Below are 20033 nucleotides of genomic sequence, written 5' to 3'. Positions count from 1 at the left end.
GTTCAAGCTCTATTCAGCTTTCTCTGAACATCCTAGATATCCAAAGGACTGGAAATGTTAGTAACTACACTGACAGACTATCAAGAAAGCAAAAAAATGAAATAATGAATGGATAAAACATGGCATAAAACAGGGGAAGGAGAAAGTATAAGTAGCAGAAAAATGAATTTCACTCTGTTCTTATTTGCAGGCTTATCCTACCTCTCCTGAAGAACAGTTTCTATAGCATTACAAGCTACATCATGTCTGTTTTTTCTCATTCTTTCTTCTATTTTTGAAGGTTGTCTCCAGAAGTTTCTCCAAGAAATATACTTTTGTCTGAAGAATCTCTTCCTTATAGTCTTGAATCATAGTATAAGGATTTGGCCTAAAAACCGCTAATGGAGTAGCAGTCCATTGGCAAGAGAAGAAGGAATAATTTATAACAGTCGATGAAATTAGTTTCTTCCAACTTTTTCCTCCACCCATAGGTTACAAAGTACTCAAACACATAATTGTTTTTATTTTTTAACAGGTTTTGGTAAACAATTTATAATGAAAAGTTCATTTAGGAATACATCATTTTATATATCTGAGCAGAAAAGCACAAACAACCCCCCTCCAAATTAGTTATTTAGCCACAGAAATGTCATGGCATTTTTCACGCTCCTGAGCTTCAAAATTTTCCTTTTTAAAAACACTTCAACACAGTAGCTGTCCTCCTCTAAGTACTCCATGAAGATTGTAAGCATAGTAAGCTGATAACAGACTTATGAATATTTACAGTCAGATATTTTGTCCTTTCTCCAACAACTGTCTGTGGAAAGTTCAGGAGAAATATCCAGGATAAAAGTCAGTCTGGAAAAAACATATTAAATAATCCTGTCTCCTGTTGATAAAACATCGGTTACTTTCTGAAGCTGATTCCTGAAGACTCTACAAAGATACCAAGAACAGGTCTATACGAATATTTAGACTCTGTCCGCAGTCTGAACCCAGAACTACATCCTTTAGCAGGCCATGATCCAGGCACGGATGGTTTTTTTCTTGTTTAGGCAAACGGGGAACTTCTTGTTCCCCGGAGGGCCAAAGGTCTCCTTTGCTAGACAGTGAATTTTCTTTCTGTAAAAGCTGTCTGGATGGACTGGTACTGTGTCTCAATGGAGAGTGAGGCAGAAAATAAGATGTTCCCTTACAAAATACCTGCAGGAGTCAAGCAGGTACCTCAGCTGTTCTTTTGCCACCTCGCTGAACCAACCTTACAAAAACTCACTGTCTTTTTCCTTGAAAAGTGCTAAGATATTAATTATTGTCCCCTCACCCTCAACAGCTAGAAAGGTATTTCTCCATGCGCTTGCCCCTCAGCCCCCTGTTAATCCCGCTTCAGGTGTCAGTGAGCAGATATTGGTGATATAACTAAGAGTATTGCAGAAACTCTTGTCTGCAAAGACTTCTGCACCTGCCACGTGAATGAACTGAGCCATACATGAATTGAGGAAAACAGCTTATTTGGAGCAGTTGTGTCACCAAGTGTTCCTCAGATGTATCTCACTGAAGAAAACCGTTGTTCAGATACATCATGAAAAAATTAAGTATTTTATCCTCAATAAATATGGAAAATTTCCCCATTTTTTTGCAGAAAGCTGACCTTCTAATCTTGCATAAGATGAGCCTACCTCCTGCTCCATTTGACTCCAACTGTACAAAAAATCTCTCTTAATATGTTATCTGAGGGACCTTTAACCTCTCCTTTTTAAATGCATATTACAGATATTTCTGTTTATTATCTTTCTGTCTTTGTGCAAGGAGAAGATCCTTTGACTGCTTTCTCTGATCACTTGGGGGAGATAAGATTTTATCTTTCTAATCTTACACAGAGCCTTTTCTTTTATATTTTTCATATATCTCTAGTATCTTTCTCTAAATCAACACAAAAAAACTTGCCAGCCCAAAGCCTATGGAGGATACAATTCCTCGTCTCTCCCTAAAGCTCATCTGAATTCTGGTTTGCAGGATTCCCTCTAATAGGGTAGCTGACAGCGACAGTTAGCTGTCCTCGGAATCACAGATGCTCTGTTTCCATGACAGTCTAGTAAACAGAAAACATCAATCACAAGGGAAAAAAAAGTAAATTACCATTTAGCACTGCATAGCATTTCCATTCAGAAAACACTGATATGCCTGAGAAACATCAGCTTAATGCTAGCTGATACATTTTCAGAATTCCTATACAGCCCAGGAACTTAACCTTCAATGGCTGTATTTTCTTTGCAGCTCAGATGCTTTTTTGATATTTTTCTGGTTCTTGGAAGAATATGAGAATTATTTCTCCTATTTTGTCTATGAATAAACTTAGACAAAGCAAGGTGAAAGATGTTTTTTTCCCTCAAATTCAGGCAGAACATGTAGGATTCTTAGTCTCACACCATATCAAAAAATACCGACTCTCTGGAGGTTTGATTTGTCTTGAAACAGTTGATGATCATGAGGTGTGAGCAGTATGACAGTGGAGAACACACAGATCTTCTCTCCTTCCTCAGTCCCATCCTCACATTACATTGAGGATGCTCAGAAATGTATTTGAGAACTCTCATCAAGAATTCTTGGTGGATCGTGAGACTGAACACTGAGATCCCCATGTCTTGAGACCTGCTACAAGTGAGAGTATTGGCCTGGTGAAAATGTTTTTAGATCTTTCATTTCCAGACTGTCCCAAAAATTAGTTATTCCAGGGCAGGATAACAGATAGAGCCTGTGGGGTGCTCCCATCCCAGACTGGTGCTAGGTGCTCTGCAGCTGAGCTTCCTTAAGGCAGAGTTACATATGCTGTTGGAGGATTGCAGCTTATGGTGATCCTGCCTGTCAGGATCATGTCGTTAACTTGTCATCTTTAATCGTCCCAATGTGGGAATTCCTGAAATAATTACACCAAGCTAATTATCTGAAGTCTGAATCACTGCAAATGATGCTTAACTGGTTGGAGTGCAGCACGTACTCTTCTCTCCAGCAGCCTGTTTATCTGAGATGAGTCAGGAAAGCAGTGATCTCTTTACTCTTACAAGCACTATTCTGGGACACCGTTTAGTCACAGGGATTATCTTTTTCTTTTTTTTTTTTTTTTTTTTTTTTTTTTTCAGAAGGGTTAATGTGAACAACAAAGTCATCAGAGCAATAAATGTGGTTTAATTCAGGTCCGTGCCATCTGAAAAAGAAAAATCTTCAGGCAAACTTGTGAAAAAGAGGAAGATAAAATTAAACTTCTGAGTCATGCCCATGGTTTTGGATTCAGGAGCTTATCTCCTCACACCTTCTTCAAGATGTTAGGCGTGGGGGTACCCTTCTACATCTGATTAGAATCATATGAATTATTGATTTTTCAGTTCAGTGAATGAACCATACACACAAAAGCCAAAAAAAAATCCAAAACACTGAAAGACAGAGCACCCAATTCCAAAAAGGAAGTGTATCCCTCAGGAGGCATCTATGTGGAAAACCGTGAAGTACTGTGGCACTTGGCTGACATCTGTGCGGTGGTCTAAATCCTGCATCAAACTGACATGGCTTTAGTGGACCAGGTAGTAGGACAGACATAAAGACATTTCTGCCAGTTCACATATCCAGTGCTTACACACAGATGGGGAACAGCATGTCCAACTTCTCCAAGTTAAGTGCCCCTTGGAAAGAAGGTGAGAGAGAGTAATGTCTAAGCCAAAGGCTGAGTGAGTAGTAGAGACAGGTGTAGTAACATGCTGCTCTTTTTTTCCCTTTGGCAGCGGTAGCCAGAGACTTATGAATGGTGACAACTGGGACAGGGACCATTCCTTGGCATGGACAAAGCTGCTGGTTCTGGGTATGCTGGCAGTACCGTCCATCTTCTTACCCCAGTGCTTGGCTTTCTGGATGTTTTCATACAAGCTAGCAAGGGGTCCACAGAAGAATGCCAACTCGGGCGGGGGGGGGCGTTGTGCATGTGTGTGGAAGGGGCCAGTATGGTTTGTCATCACCTTGTTAATGGAACGGCCTCCAAGTTTTATGAAAAGTATTCATATCTTTAAAGCATTGCTACTATATAGGCCTCATGTAAGGAAGCCTCACAGCTGATACCGTCAGATTTACTGAAGCCCAAAGAAGCAGTGGAGGGATTACTTTCTCATTCCTGAATAATTATGCATATCTTGCAGTACTCCAGTATTTGTGCACCTCTTTGGAGTGATGCAGGTTTGCCTTGGATCACTTGCCAGGCATCCCTTGCCAGGGATCCCCATGCTCCTTTTGGATCGTACTTCACTTTACCAAGCAGAAGAAAACAAGGGATAAAATGATATAATTGTGAGAGAAGGAATCAGACAAGAAATCACAGTTGGTGACCAGGTGAATTCCTGTAGCTACTGACTGGGTTTCTGGCAAAGGCCAGAAAACACCCTGTATTTTCCACTGTCAGGAGCAGCACTCTGGCTAACCTTGGAATAATATAATCCACATAATGGATAATCTAGGTCATGATAGGTTCTGTAACACAGGTGTATGCCATTGCCATTCCCTAACTGCCTTCTCTCCCTTTTTAAAATTTTGGTCCAGTACAGCTTACTTTTGTCAGGTCTCAATCTAATTTAGGAGAAAATCCTACAATTCTCTGGTCTTCCACAATAATAAGAATTCCCCCGATGAGAATGCACAAGGTGGACATCAGCTGCTCCTGGTTTTATGCAGCGCAGCTGCCCACGAAACAAAGATATGGGTTCATTGAAGCCATTGTCTCCAGATTCAAATTTAGAGAGATGAAAATCATCATTTTAAAGATTTTGGGTTTTTTTGCTTTCAACTATATTTACTTCTGAAATATGCTTAATGTCACGGCAGGCCCAAGAGGAGAGACATATTTGAAGATTTGAAGGCTCTAGTGGGCAATAGCTCAAAGAGGCTAAACTCTGACTGCTAGTCCATTTTATTAGATCTCACAATAATACAACCAGAGCAGCTGTAGAAATAATATTTACAAAACATCATCTCTGAATGGATAGCTGAGTAACTCTGACAATTTAGAGGCAGCAGAATAAAGCAAGGTGTTGAGTTCTCAAACTTGAGTTTCAAAACAGCTGCTGTTTCTTCCTTTATTTTTCTTGTAGATGCCAAAATTATCTTCTGTGCCTGTTTCTTTATATTTTTCTTTTATTTTCTTGCAATGTACTTCTACATTTCAGTCCTGCATTAATGTCATTTCTTACCAGTCATGTAACTGGAGTCTTGCACGGCATCAGGACTAAATACAGAATCCAATTCTACTTGCCCCTGAAGTCCTAATACAATATTTTTTCAAAAAGCAGGCATTTTTCTTGGAACCTGCCAGTTCCAAGAAAATATTCACTCAGAAATTTTCACTGGCTCAAGGGCTGGATAGTGGACTGATGAACAGAGAATTCATAAAAGGCAGATATATCAGGCATTCACACTGAATATGATGGACTGTGATCCCGGTCTCTGTCTTGCACTGTACTTCTACCCCACGCAAGAGGCTTTTCAGCCCGTGTCTGTTCTCAGAATCTGTCCACCGAGTTGTTTCAGTGCGTTTCAGTGTTTCATTCATGTGCAGCATTCGGTTGGCAATGGAGAGACTACCTCTGTAGTCTCCTGTTTTGCCATTCATCTGTGATGCAGAAGCATGAAGGCTGCGTCTCTCCACCAGGGAATGTTATTGGGCAAGGACAATAGCTGGAAGAGCAATGTAGGATAAGTCAGGGAGCTGGGGATGGGGATGGTATTTTGTCACTTGATGGTATTTTTCCATCTGAGTCAAAGGGAACCAATGACATATAAAGGCTCTGTCAGCCCAACAGTGGGAAAGAAAATGCCTGTGTCAAACCTCCTCAAATGAAGAAAGAACCTACACCTAAAACATTATCATGGGACCAGGCCAAAACAAACATTTCACCAGCTGGTTTTATCCATTCTGCAGCAGCTGAACAGGGCACCAAAGTATGTAATTACAAACGTCTGTTGTAATTCTTGCCAGATGATTTCCCATGGCAGGAGTTTAAGCACAAGCAGTTGTTCAATGACCTGAAAGCTCTTCATCACACACCAGCCTTATCTCACATTTCAGTAGCTGCATGGTACACGTAGGCCTCTTTGTTTTCACCCACCTTGCCTTCAAGTAGCTGAGAGCTGCAACTAAGATTTGTCACACATTTTGCCCGTTTTGTACATATCTCATTCAGTGTTGGCTTTGAAACTGGAGGCTGCAGTTCCTGTGCTAGTTTCTGGTTTTGGCCATAAGCGAGTTCTCTTTGATGGAGTAATGCTTTGCTGTGTGACCTTTCAGTGTTTTCTGAATTTCTGGTAGGTCCCACCTTTCATAGAAAGGGGGTTTCAAGACAAATACTAATTTACAGCATCACATTATGTGTTTCAAGAGCCTGTTAAATATTTAAAGAGACTTGTCCCTGCTCCAAGAACGTCACAAACTACAAACATAAGAAGTATGATACGTATTTTTTATCTTGTTAGAAAGATGTCAATTTAAATTATGTTTGCCTTATTCAGAATGGCAGGTTCTTAATACTGTACACCAGAGTGTGGAAATCCACTATATATTGAGGAGCTTGTACCATTTATTTGCTGTATGAAAACCGCCGTTGAGACTGTTGTGAAACTCGATGAATTCAATAAAAAAGAGACTCAGGAACTTTGTGGACTTTGAACCACAACTTTTGGGGGGAGAGGGGGGGGGATGCTGTTAATGGAGAGTATTTCCTAAAAACAAGATCTTAGTGCTCTGGCTGCTGAAATTCTGTTCCTTCACATGACCATTTTCCTCTCTCTTTTGAGTATCTGTGGTGGACTAGGGAGAGTATTTGTCTGCATTGCACCTGTATTCAAGGGGATTGTAAAAGATGAGAATCTGTTTAAATGGTCGCCCCACCTAATCTCTGCTGCATCAAAAGCAGATGTTGTTCAGCAATCAAGTTGTCTAAATCTTGTTTACAGTCAGTGGAGAAACACAGCTTCAGGGAGTGATTTATGCTGTTTATCTAAACACCTACCAAACTCAGGCTGGGAATCTCCAACCCATCAAAGACTCCTGTCTCTCCAGGTGCCTCAAACTTTCATTTACGTGAGATATTCAGCTGAAATCTAATTCTTAAGAATTTTAAAGCAAGTTGGCTTTTTACCTCATTTCTGCCTTGATACCTAAAGTCCTAGGTTAACCTACAACACGGAGAAATGACACTGGTGTGCAACATAGAGCTGGTAGTCCTCGGGGCTACAATAACTCGCTCCCTTGTTCTATAAATAAGACCAGAGGCAAGGCAAGGTAATTTATCTTTGCATTTGACAAGCACTGGTATTTTATAACTGGCAGAAGCTAAGGAAAACACCATTTGATTTGCATGATGAGCGACAGTGTTAGTGGGGCTAACAAATTCATTTCAATAGAAGTACTCTGAGCTGAACAATACATTCATTAAAAGAGCAGTTTCCTGATTAGACAGTGGAGCAAATAGCGTTTTTTTCCCATTTTGCCATCAGAGCCGCTTTACATAAGCAATAACAGAGAGCAGGGCATATGTTTATTCGGCTGCCACTTATTCTGTGGGTGTACAATGACAGTGTTAGGGTTTTTTGATGCCACAGCGGAGTGGAAGGGGTGATGACACTAGATCTGTGCACCCGCAAGTATACAGTAAACAAGACTGAGTGATTTTACAGGCAAGGATAACGATTCGGGTCAGCTGGAATTTTTACCCTTCCAAATTACTTGACAGGGCAGTTTTAGCAGCGAGCACATCACTAGTATTGAAGTAAATATGAGCAGGGTCTGGAAAAAAGAGCATTTCACTGGGTTGTACCCAATATTTGCTGTTGCCCTTGCAGCCATGACCTCAGCATTAGGTGATTTGCTCGCAGTGTCTCTTGTGGGGATTTATCTGCAAGGAGACCTATGTGACTCTCAGATTTCTTACCCAAGACTATAAGGATCCTCACTTGAGCTGGAGATTACTTACTCAAGATTACCTATGCTGACAGAGCGCATGAATCTCGCTTCAGTTTGATGGGGTGAGGACAGTCTGGCCATCTTCTAATGTATTTTATTATAAGGAGTGAGCAAGAAAATAATCCACCATATTACTGAGATAATTTCTGTGTTTCACTAAGCTAATTAAAGGTGAAGCAATATAATAAGCACATTTATATAACAAATAAAATTAAATTATTAAATCAATTGATTCAAATTATTATATCTCCAAATTAATGCAACAACTAATGAAACTGAATGATGATGTTGACAATTCAGAGAGAATGCTTTACATCTGACTTGTTTTGCAAAAAATTCAGAGACTGGGTTTCTTGTTATCTGAAAAACTAACAAGTATTCTTGGGTACACAGTGTGTTGACATAATTGATGGAGGATAAGGATATTAATACAATCTATTCTTTGCAAGATAGAACTACTCATTCTAGTTTGGGGGGTGGGGGAAGTGACCCAATGCGAGTACTCAAGAACCATTATTTCTTTCAAAATTGCCACAGACCACCAACATCAAGAGGTCAAAGATAATTTCAGTTGCTAAAATCTTTTGGCTTTGCATCCACATTGCTATTTACTTACTTCAAACTGGTCTCCCAGAGCAAGATACTGTTTTAAAAAATTATTGAAAATGGGTAAAAACCCCATGAAAATGTACTGCTCAGAATCGACATGATCAGGAAGGGAAAGAATCAGCTAATAAGTGAATTAACTTTCCTCACACAGAAACCTCAGAATAAGCTGTTTATTTAGAATGATAAAGAAAGACTGCAAGAGGAAACAAAAAGCATGGAATGGGGAAGAAGAAAATAAAGGGTTTAGAGAGATAGAGACTTTCTGTGTGAAACCACCAAAGAAGGGAACAGAATAGAAAGAACAGAGAAATGATAGCAGCAAATAGAAAGGAAAAAAAAAAAAAAAAAACAAAAAACAAACAACAACAAAAAAAAAACAAACCCAACAACAAACCAAGGGAATTAAGGACCAATAAAGATTTTATTTTTCTTAATTAAAAAAAAAGGAAAGTAGAAACAGATAAAAGGTGTATGAAAAAGGAAAATTGTACCATTGTCTCATCAAAAAGAAAGAAAAAAGAGACAAAAGGGCAATGAGGAGAAAACAGAGAGTGACAAAAAAAGAGTAAAAAGTAGTAAAGAGGTGTCTGCACTTTACTGTTTCTCCCATTTCCTTGTGGATGTGCATCGCTTCTGTTGTTCTCAGTGCTGACCCAGGAACTGTCATCACCATTACTGTGGGTTTTCAGCAGGACTTCCGGCACAGAGGTAGTTTCAGCGGTCTGGCAGTGGGAGAGCATTGTGCAATTATCTAAAAAGAAATGGCATGACCTGAGCAATTGTGGGTCTGCTCAGACTGATATGAATCATTGATGAAATAGTAGAATGACTAGTAAGGGAACCTGATAGATAAAGAAATTAAAGAGTTTACAGAAGAAAAGATTCATCAAACTGGCTGGATATGTTTTGACAGCACAATAAAGTTAGACAGCAAAAGCAAAAATGTTGGCATAACATATTAAGGCAGAAGGAAAACATTTGACTTGATATCTGATGACTTCTTGATTAATCATTTGGAATACTATAAAATCAACAGGCTAGACTGTAAATTAATCAAAACCTGCTGAAATAAAAGTTCTAAAATATTCTTAGAAATGGGAAATCTTGCTGAGCTGCTGTCTCTACTGTGATCCCATAGGGCTTGGCTCTTAGCTGAACACATTTAACATTTTTTCTGATATTAAAATAAATTAATCTTCTGTCATAATCGGGAAAGTTATCTGTAAATCATATTAATAAAGTTTTCAGATGATATAAATGAAATAAACGTAAAATAATGCCCAAGAGAAGTCGATGATAGAAAATTCTGAGATACAAAGTTCACCATGAGGAGGCAAAAAAAGCAAAGAAACAAAATATGCCCAAGTATAAAATCATACCTCTCATAAAAGAAGGATACAAGACATAATTGCAGACTAGAAGATCTTATCCTAGGAAATGCTGATAACGACTTGAGGTTTATGATGGAGAACTACAGTTCCCAACGTAACAAGTGTGGTCAAAATAGTTACCATCATTAAATGTGCAACTGGGGGAGTGCTGAATAGTAGAATTTACATTCTCTCTTGCAATTAGCACTGAAGTGACTGCTACTGGAGTACCGCATCTTATTATGGCCCATCCTTTAAAATAGGAATTTAAGAGGCTGGAAAGGGTTCAGAGAATATCGAGAAAAATTAATGAGTTAGAAGCACATCTTGAGTATTTAATCTGTCTAGGTCACCAAAACCCAGCTATGGATGAGTTGTTTACAGTGTACATACTTGGGGAACAGATCAAAATTAGTAGCAATTTGGGGTTCCTATTCATTCTTTTTTTTTTCTTATGTTTCGTCAAAAAGCAAGGGCTATCTTCTTTTTCTTCAGTGTAACATGGAAGATTCAAGCAAGAACAAAAATGTTATTTTTAACAACAGAAGCGTTCAGTCACTGTAGCAATGTATCCAGGCAGGTAATACATTCTGCATCACTGGAAATGTATATAGGAATATTTGATTTTTTCCTCAAAGAGATATTCTAGCTCAAGGACAGCTAGTGGATGTGAAGAGGGAATTAATAAAGGGCAATCCAATGGCCTGTGTTAGGAGGAGGTCAGACTTGCAGATTGTGATGTGGTTTCCTGGCCCTGACATCTATTAAACCCACATAAGCACATATTCTGAAAAAAAAACTTGACATTGGTATTAATGCCTTTCTACTAAAAGAAGTCAGATGATATAGGTTTGTAACTGTGTAACACGTGTATAGTGCTATAAATTAAGGAAATGCAGTAAAAATCTGATAGAAAAGTAAATAATGAAAAAGAAGGTGCAGTCTCCTTGTCCTTGGAGCCATCAAGTAATTTTAAAGCATTTTTTAAAAAAGTTTCAAGGCAAAGACATTTGCCAGACCTAGAATAGTAATAAAGTGCTGACATTCAAGATCAGTTCTGGTGGTGCAGCATGGACCTCATGCCCAGACAGGCTCCAATGATCCATATACCTGTCAGAGTGTCTTAAAGATTGGGTCCCACTTTGTTTGAGTTTCCATGTCCACCCAAAACTCAGGGTAAGAAAAACATATATTTAAAATTTAAATCAGTAAATACTTCTTAAAAGAAAGGTTCAGCATCAACATTTATGCTGCAGGGAGAAAAATATTTATATGGTATTTATATGGTATAAATAAAGATACTCTGCATCACTGGTTCCGAAGATTTGCTTTGAGACTTTGGTGAAACCTTCAAAACTTGCGATGACTTTGCAACAGAGGCAAGAGGGAGGTTCCCATGTGCCTGATGCTGAGAGGTAGTGCTGCTCTGCAGGGCTTCCTGCCTTCTGTCAGTGACGAACAAGCATAAAGTATTCCCTGCGTTTGTATCCCTGGGGGTCAGCGGTCCCGAGCTCCCTCTGGACTTACTTTTCATAGGTTGAAATGAATAGCAACTTTTGTACTTTGATTAATTTTCTTCTTGTATCATGCACGTGGGTGGCATGTTTCCCTCTCTCCTCCCTGGGCACTTACAGTGGTACTGAGTAACTTTTGGCTTTTATTTTCAATCAGGATCTGGCATCATTAGAATGAATTTGAACTTTTCACTGAATACTCTTGGCCCAAACGATAGGCCCCCTTGCCTTCCCTGCCTCCTCTCTCCAGGGAAGGAGGCAAGAACCATCTCTTCACCATGCACAGCTTAAGCACAAACTGAGTATATTTAAGAAAGGCACGGGTTGTTCTGGAGTCGTACGCTAGCAGGGAAGAGGGGTTTGGCATCGAGCAATCTGGCAAGGAAGTCGGATAGCAAGCAGATATTGTGCTACTGCATTCTGCAGAGACAGTTTTCCAGCTGTGACTGGTGTCACATCATTTACTGATGGTACCGAAAAAAAAACCCACTGTCTTTTGCAACGAAGTTTTATTCTGCTTTCTGTCAGTATGGTGTAGCAAGATGTCTTTTAACAGGCTGCAGGAGGAAGAGAGAATGCCATGCAAGCTTTTCCCAGAGAATGTAAAGCCATTTGTATCGTTATTTAGGCAGTGCCATTAGAGGTTGTTCATTTACAAAATTATTAACTTCAAAGAAGCCTTAACATGGCATAAAAGTTCCTGTAGTCAGCAAAAGTCATATCCATATATACTCCACCTTTTGATCTCATAACTGACAGCTGCTGCTAAGATTTTGTGGCATGTGATACCAGGAGCGGGGAAAATTGCCTAAGTGAGGAAGACCTACGCACTGATGTGATTTAGCTCCCAGAAGTCCCGAGGTGATCTAGCAGAAACAACTCCATTCAGGAGCTAAATTCGACTATGCAGTCATAGAGGAGGAACTCTCTCTCTGGCCCACTAATGTTATGTGGGGGACACTCGACTGACGTCACACAAAATAAATCACATTGTAGCTAGTATTTCACTAATATTTCCCGCTTTTAGTAGTTATTAAGCTGTGCAGGTGTCACTCCTCAGTGACGACCAGTCACAGGTGTCTTCACAGGCATATGGCATTTGTCTCCCTGCATTGAATAAATTTTGAAAAAAATTAAAAAGAAAACTTTCAGTTCACTGCTGTGAATCAGACAGAACAGGTTCAGGAAACCAGACCCCCGGTAGCCCAACAGAGTGTCCCATTCACTCAGATATAAAATCAGTCTTTATCCGAACCAATGAATGTTAAATCATTTTTTAAAACGTAACTGCTTCAGCAAGACAGACTGAAAGGGTTACGTTGTAGTCTTGTAGTTTTTTTAGTCACTTGGCGGTGGGACAATTGCAGGTCTTGAAAATGAATCATCAAAACTCAAGAGAACCATCTAAATAGACTGTTGGCATTCATATCTCCAGTCTCTCACTCTTTGGTTTTTCACTAGAAACATTATCTTCAACCATAGCAATCCTTTCCTGAGGACACTTTCACTGAAATAGTCACATTTCTACACAAGATTTTAATTGAATCAAATCAGCATTTTCTGACAAAAGGCACTCTGTGAGGAAATGCTGACCCATTTTTGCTATGACTATTTATTTTAGGGTTGAGATTAAAGCCTTATGTCAAAAGGAACCTGCTAAAAATAAACTTCTAGTGGAAATCGGGTGAATCTAGAATCCCACTAGCTTTAAAGAAACCTTTAAACCTATTTCCAAAAAGAACCCCGCGTCTCCATTATACTGCACTGAAACGATTTCCTACTGAAAGAACAACTGCTAAGCAAACCACATAAATACAAAATAACATTAAAAATTTACTAGATTTGGCTGGAAAATTGCTAACGCCACCTATTCTTTGTAAGCGTACTCACTTTTATATATTTCTTTAGGACTCTGCTAGTTCCTCCCCTTGCATCCGAGGAGACTGTAGCCAGAGAGCTCCTACGTTTACACTCTTCAGAAATCTGTCTTGGGAGCTGCTCTGAAGTCACTGACTTTCCAGAGCCGAGTCTGGTCCTGACAGGATAAATGGCTGGGCTCCTCAGCTGAGCATGATGTTTATGTCCTATGTAAAAGTCACATTTCAGAATTTACTGCAGAACACAAATCACCGTTTTCATAAAATCTTTGAAAAACCATCAAGGTCTTCACAGTGCTGGTGATTTTGTGTAAATCGTCAGTAAAGATGCCGTTTAATGTATCTTTGCTCTCGAGCACACAGAAGTATTACTTGAAGTGAACGTCAGAAAAGGGGAGATTTTTGCTGGCCATTTGTCCCCATCTGTGCAGATACTTTTGCTTACCTGAGGCTTATGGTAGATACCATACAATGGGCATTTCTTGCGTTCATCCACCAATCGCTGCCTACATTGTAGTTCAGGGGCTGTCAGAGATAATTCTTCTTAACCCTCACGGCAGAACTGGAATTCAGTCCAGATGCTGGAGAAAGCTCTGGGTTTATCATACAGTCTATAAATAATTTGCTCAAACATTGCCACATCATCCGTGCACAACAGGAAGTGGGAGAACTTCCCTTTGCCACCTATGTAGGAACCATTTCTCACACAATGCACCGATTGCGCAGCGTTTGGGGAGCGCGCTCAGGACACGTCGCTTGCTTTGCTTAAATCTGAAGGACGAAGCGCTTGCATTGCCCATGCTCTTTCTACGGCAGACTCTCCACTCCTACATCCCTCTTTTCCAGGCTGAGGGGCCTTATACTTCTCAGTGATCCCAGCATAAATAACGTAAAAGACTTTCTATTGCAGAATACGGTACCGAATACTGAGCCTAACCACTGTCACTAGGGCAATATGTGCTGTCTCACTTTGAAGCTCTGCTGCCTAGTGAACTAATCAAAGGGCAGAGCACCATGAAATCTTCCCGTGTAACGCTGTTTCTTCCACTATTTCACTGTGTCGGTTTCAGCAAGCAACTTATTTCATGTTTTTACTGTGCTGTCTATTAAATGGAGGTGACAGTACTTGCCTCTCTTAAAGACGTGAGGTGAGGTTAACTAGCTGATGTTTGTGCAGTGTTTTGACAAATTAAAAGTGCTATTTACAGTCTAAGTGTTATTATTAGAGAGCCTTGAAACTCCTGCATAAAAGCCATTTTCATTGGAAAATACGGTTTAGTTAAAAGAAACGTTTTCCCTGGGAAGTTATTCTCTTTCTTCTGGAGGATATAACGAAACAGAGGAATGTGGTCCCTTCCCTCTGACAGGAGAAAAAGGGGAGAAATTCAGTGGTGTGAGCTACGAAACAGGTTTCCTCCCTGCACGTCCTGCCCGTCCGCTCGCTGGCTGACACGGGGATCCGATCCTGCCCCACACCCGTAACCACCCTCATTTGAAGCAGCTACACAGACCGCAGAGCCATCCAGTGTGGGGAAGGTGCCTAAGCAAAGCCTCAATTACTTGCGTAAATGGGACGGAAGATTAAAGTTCGTCTTCCCCAAATATGTGTGTGACTCGACATATTTGGAGAATGGGCTGGAGAAATTGTTTTCTATTTATTATATAACTGTATTTGAAAGTTTGAAGAGCCCAAGTGAGAAAAACGGCATATCTCCAAATATATGGCAATTCATCACAGGTATCCCCACAAATTTTTGATTTGATGATGCAGCTATAGCTTATCATTTTCTTGTCCTAGTGTGGAAAGAGAACAGAAATCAAAGTAAGTTATAAATGGATTTTCCACTGATACAAAGTTCACTGAAAGTTTGCCTTTGGCTGCCTTGAGTGGTTAATAATAGAAATGAGCCTCTTCTCTCGTTTATTTTTCAAAACCTAGAGGCAAAAGTTGGATCCCCTTATGCTCCTCCTACCCTCACACTTTCTATTTTTATCTGCTTCAATGAGACTGGAGGGGAATTATAATTTTTAGTGTGACAGAACAACACTGTAAAGTCTTTTGACCAATGAAAAGTTTGACTTCTGGTTATTCTTTTTAGTTTTGCAGACATTAAAAGAATGCCTGATTTTATTCTGACTCCACATAGCTCTAATAGAGATAGATAGGTCGGGTTGTGTTAATTTTTTATTTCATGCTTTGATTTTTAGTGAAAATCCTTACAGGAATATAAGTAGGAATAAGAAGAAAGTAAATTTAAAACTTTAAGAATGTTTCTCTGCTTCCCAAACAACTCTAACTCAGCTTTTCTGGCATATAAACATTCAAATGAATGAAGAATCTTTTTTCAGCAAGGGTTTGCTTCCAGGTTTCCTTCTCCATAACAAATACGTTTTCAAATGGATACAGGGAACAAATCAATCATAGACATCTTTATAGCAACTTTTATGGATTTAAAGAAACTTTTCTTTCCCTCCAGCCTTAGAATTCCGTTTCCTGAGTCAAACACACCTGATCCTTTCCATATTTTCTCTCAGGCTACAGCTGCTGAACCATTTGTAAGATTTGTCGATCTCCTTAAGAATCCCTCCAGATTGTCTACAGCTTTTGTAATAAGGATGCCCCAAAGAGGACATCATATTCTAGCCAAGTCCTCTGCAGTACTGACAGGAGTCCATTAATAATTTTTTACTTACGCATCTCAGAATGATGTTTCCTTTCTCTACCACAGCAACATTTTGTTGACTCCTGTTCAGTTTGGGATTCATTATAAGACCTGCATTATTTTTTTTTCTCTCCAAACAGGCTTTTCTCCATTTCTGCTTGTACATTAGTACTTCTTAAATATTGAGTGCTGTTTTTTGTTGAATTTTTATGCTAAGTTTAAACTAATATCTCAAGATAACTTTGAATTTTAATTCCATCCTCCCAGGTGTTGACAACCTCTTCCAGTTTGTCATTCACCTCCAACTTCGTAAGCGTGCTGCTATGCAACTTAATAACAATATGGAATTCAGACTTAAATGCGTCCTTTCAATTCCCAGGTAATAAATGTTCCCAGTTTGGTTCTTAAGCACTTATGATAACTTATACTGAAAACTGTTTTCAAATGATTAGGAATTGGAGCATCTTTCTTATGAGGAAAGGCTATGGGCCTTGGGTCTTTTTAGCTTAGAGAAAAGAAGACTGAGGGGAGATCCTGTCAATACTTATAAATACTTAAAGGGAGGGTGCCAGCGGGATGAGAACAGTCTTTTTTCAGTGTTGCTCAGTGATAGAAAAAGAGGTAACGGGCTCAAACTTGAGCATAGGAAGTTCCATCTAAAATCAGGAGGCACCCTCTTTACCTTGAGGGTGGCAGAGCACTGGAACAGGCTGCCCAGAGAGGTGGTGGAGTCTCCCACTCTGGAGACATTCAAAACCCACCTGGACACCATCCTGTGGAACTTGCTGTAGGTGAACCAGCTCTGGTAGGGGGTTGGACTAGGTGATCTTCAGAGGTTCCTTCCAACCCTGACCATTCTGTGATTCTGTTCTGTGTCCATGTGATAAGACAAGCTTTAGCCATGTCATTTGGAAATATTCTCTACAATATTGCCATGAAGACAGCATTTAGAGCTTTTTCTTTTTAAAAATAAATATGACTTCTACACTTTCTTATGTAAAACATTCTTCTATTTAGTATTTTTTGTTATCTAATGCATCTATTTGAGGTTTTCTTGAGGCCTGATTTCTAAGGAGTCTATAATTCAACTTTTGGATGAAGGAAGTATTTTTTACAATTTTTATTTTCAATAATATTCCTATCACACTGAGAACAAGGGGTTAAAAAATTGGGGTTTGGGTTAGACTTTGGGTTAAATCTTGTTATTGAGTCTCAAAGGCTTTGCTTCCCCTGGGTTTTAAAATTTGCTTTACAGCTGTATTTAAGACCAGTAAAAATATGGCTACAGAAAATTACTTTGCACTCTGTTTAATCTATCAGGATGAACAGAGATAAGCCATACTAAAGCAGTATTTTTAAGCATCCCTTAGACTAAGGGTTTATTCTTCACTACTCCTCTCTTTGTATAGTCATCAGCATCTTTGCAAAGACACTGTATGTGCCTTTTCTAATCCAGCAACATTTCACTTTCAGCTTGCACCCACTGAGACAAATCCTTAGCTGGGGAATATTGGTTTTGCTTTATTGCCTTCAGCAGAATAAAACCTCTGTTTTAAACTGGCTGAGGATACTCCGGCCCATTTCCTACAAGTCTTGAAAAAAGCACCTACATCCTTCCTCGCTGGGGCCAGCACCCACTTACCCTACTAGGTACATTTATTTTACTGTCTGTTTAGTAGTGAAAGCAAAAGACGGAGTCATTTCTGATCATTGCTTTACATAAAAGGGAGTAAAGGAGAACACTACCTTTTTCAGTCCTAATTGCAGTGTAGATCACCTGGTTTACTGCCTCTAGCTGAATCTCCTAATTACCAAAAATGTTTTAATCATTACGTACTCTTGAAGTGAACATAATATTATGACATCTGTTTCCAATACAATGAACAGCAGCTGAACTGCATTACCACTGCATGGAGCAAATCCCTTCAATGACTTTGTTCCTTTCATCATTCAGCTCTGTCCTTTATATCATGACTAGCTGAGGAGGTTTTTTCCCCCCCTCTGCTAGCTGCTGTTCTTCAGTTCCAGGAGGTGATTGCTGGTGGGATTTGCAGACAGGTACGGTCACCTTCGTACACTTGACTGGCTCATTAATGCTGCCTGCTTGGGCTGCTGGTGGGGGAAAGCAGGGAGGTGAGGAAAGCTGAGATTTGCCACGCTGGAGGGAAAAGTGCTGCTGCTGTTACCCAGAGTGGATCTTGGTTATCGTGGAGAGCTGTGTTAAAACTCACAGGCAAATAAGGGAAAGATGTCTCTCTAAAGAGAGACAAAGCTCTTGACCGCACTTGTGAGCACTGCTTTAAATATTGCTAGGATAAGTTACAGACCTTTTGATTCTTCCCTCACATAGAAACTAAAGCTTCTGTTTAATTGGCAAAATTGAGTTTCTGGCAGAAATCTAGTCACTTAATTGGGTGGTGAGAAAGTTACAGCTTTATACAGCAAAGGGGCAGAACAGGCTGTGTACTTGGGATGCTTAACTTTACACCTATAAATGGAACTACTGAAACCAGTCCTGACATTGACCTATCTACAGTGTAGACATTCAGGGACTGGTTTCATTTTTTAGAAGTGGTTATATGAAGGATTGGTGGAAACTGCTCAGTCACTTGCTTTATATCTAGGAGTTAAGTCTGCACTTGCAACACCTTTTCAAGTCTCCTTATTCTGATTGCCTGATGTGGAATTGCTCCTTTTGTTTCTCTATAACCTGAGAACAGTGAATACAGTGCACAGAATTTCACTCTAACTACCGCTGACATTGTCTGAAACACATTTTATGCTTGTACTTGAACTAGAAGCCCAGAGTCAAAGCAGCTAATCTGGAAGATTGTTGCCCAATAGATTTTACCAGGCAATGTTTTACAAAGATGTTGCTGAAAGGTCAAATACCACATAATTCTGTGCTGGACCCGTCATTGAGTTGTTTTCACTTTTACTGAGTGCTTGCTCTGATCTCAGGGCTGCAAAGTCATTGTGGTTTAGCTGTCAGTAAAGTAAAAAAAACATGTTAAACCATCTTTGTATTTCTTTTTTTTGGGAGGAGTACAGTGTCTCCAAGCAGATGGAAGGGAAAGGGGGAAAGGGGCACACTGACTCTCTGGCTTTACCCTTTCCCTAGCACCTGGGACAGGAAAATACCCTTGGCATTTCTACAGCAAATGGAAGGCCATTTCCCCAAACTCCTGTGAAATAAAGAGCTATTCTTGTGCTGTGTCTTTTAAATGATTAAAGAAAAATAAAATAAATTGTTATTTGAGCTCAATCTTCCCACAAAACTAGAGCAAACAATGAAAAAGAAAGTAGCAAATTTTGAAAAAGAAGGAGACAGCGTTACCCTTAATAAAAGAGAGAAAGTTGAATTCATATTTTTCACAGGTTAAGACCATGTGGGCAATCAGGTCCTGTGTTTCAGATGACACATGGCAACTTGTTAACCCACTGTAATTCAGCAGCATACAGGGGTGAATGGGAAGGGAGCAAGAAGCACTAGAAGCATGTGAAGGTCCCAGAGGCCTGGGCTGAGCTGAAATTTGGTGCAATTGAGATTAATAACAAAAATCCCAGCGACCTCTCAGCGGCCAGGATTTCCTTCTGGGTGTTCCAAATCAATAACCCATGAGCCAAGGAAGGGGACTTCATGTTCATGTCAATGTTTTCGCAACGTTTATCTTTTGAAATGACGGCACTGACTGGATGTGCTGGCATGCTGGCTTCCGCCTGACACTGGGCCACTGCCCAGGCCCTGCTTTCGAGTGCATCACCTACAAACTGCAAGGTCTTTCTTTACACTGCTCTAGTATCTCTAAATTTTACTGACATTCACTAAGCCCCACAAAGTATCTCTGAGAGCATTAGGGCTTTGGATTTTCCCTTTAGAAGCTGGATAAGGTGAGTAACACAAGTGTTCTGAGCCAGACAGAAAATAAGTTGTCTGCAGAGACTAGGACAGAAATCAGGTCTTGGAAGCCTTGCTGTCCCCCTTCCTCGATCTCACTACATTTTCATGTACAGAAAAAAAAGTGCCC

This window comes from Vanellus vanellus (genome assembly GCF_965231255.1).
Source record: "Vanellus vanellus genome assembly, chromosome: 1".
NCBI classification, from domain to species: Eukaryota; Metazoa; Chordata; class Aves; order Charadriiformes; family Charadriidae; genus Vanellus; species Vanellus vanellus.
The sequence above is the reverse complement of the archived record's forward strand: the minus strand, read 5'-3'. Positions refer to the sequence as shown.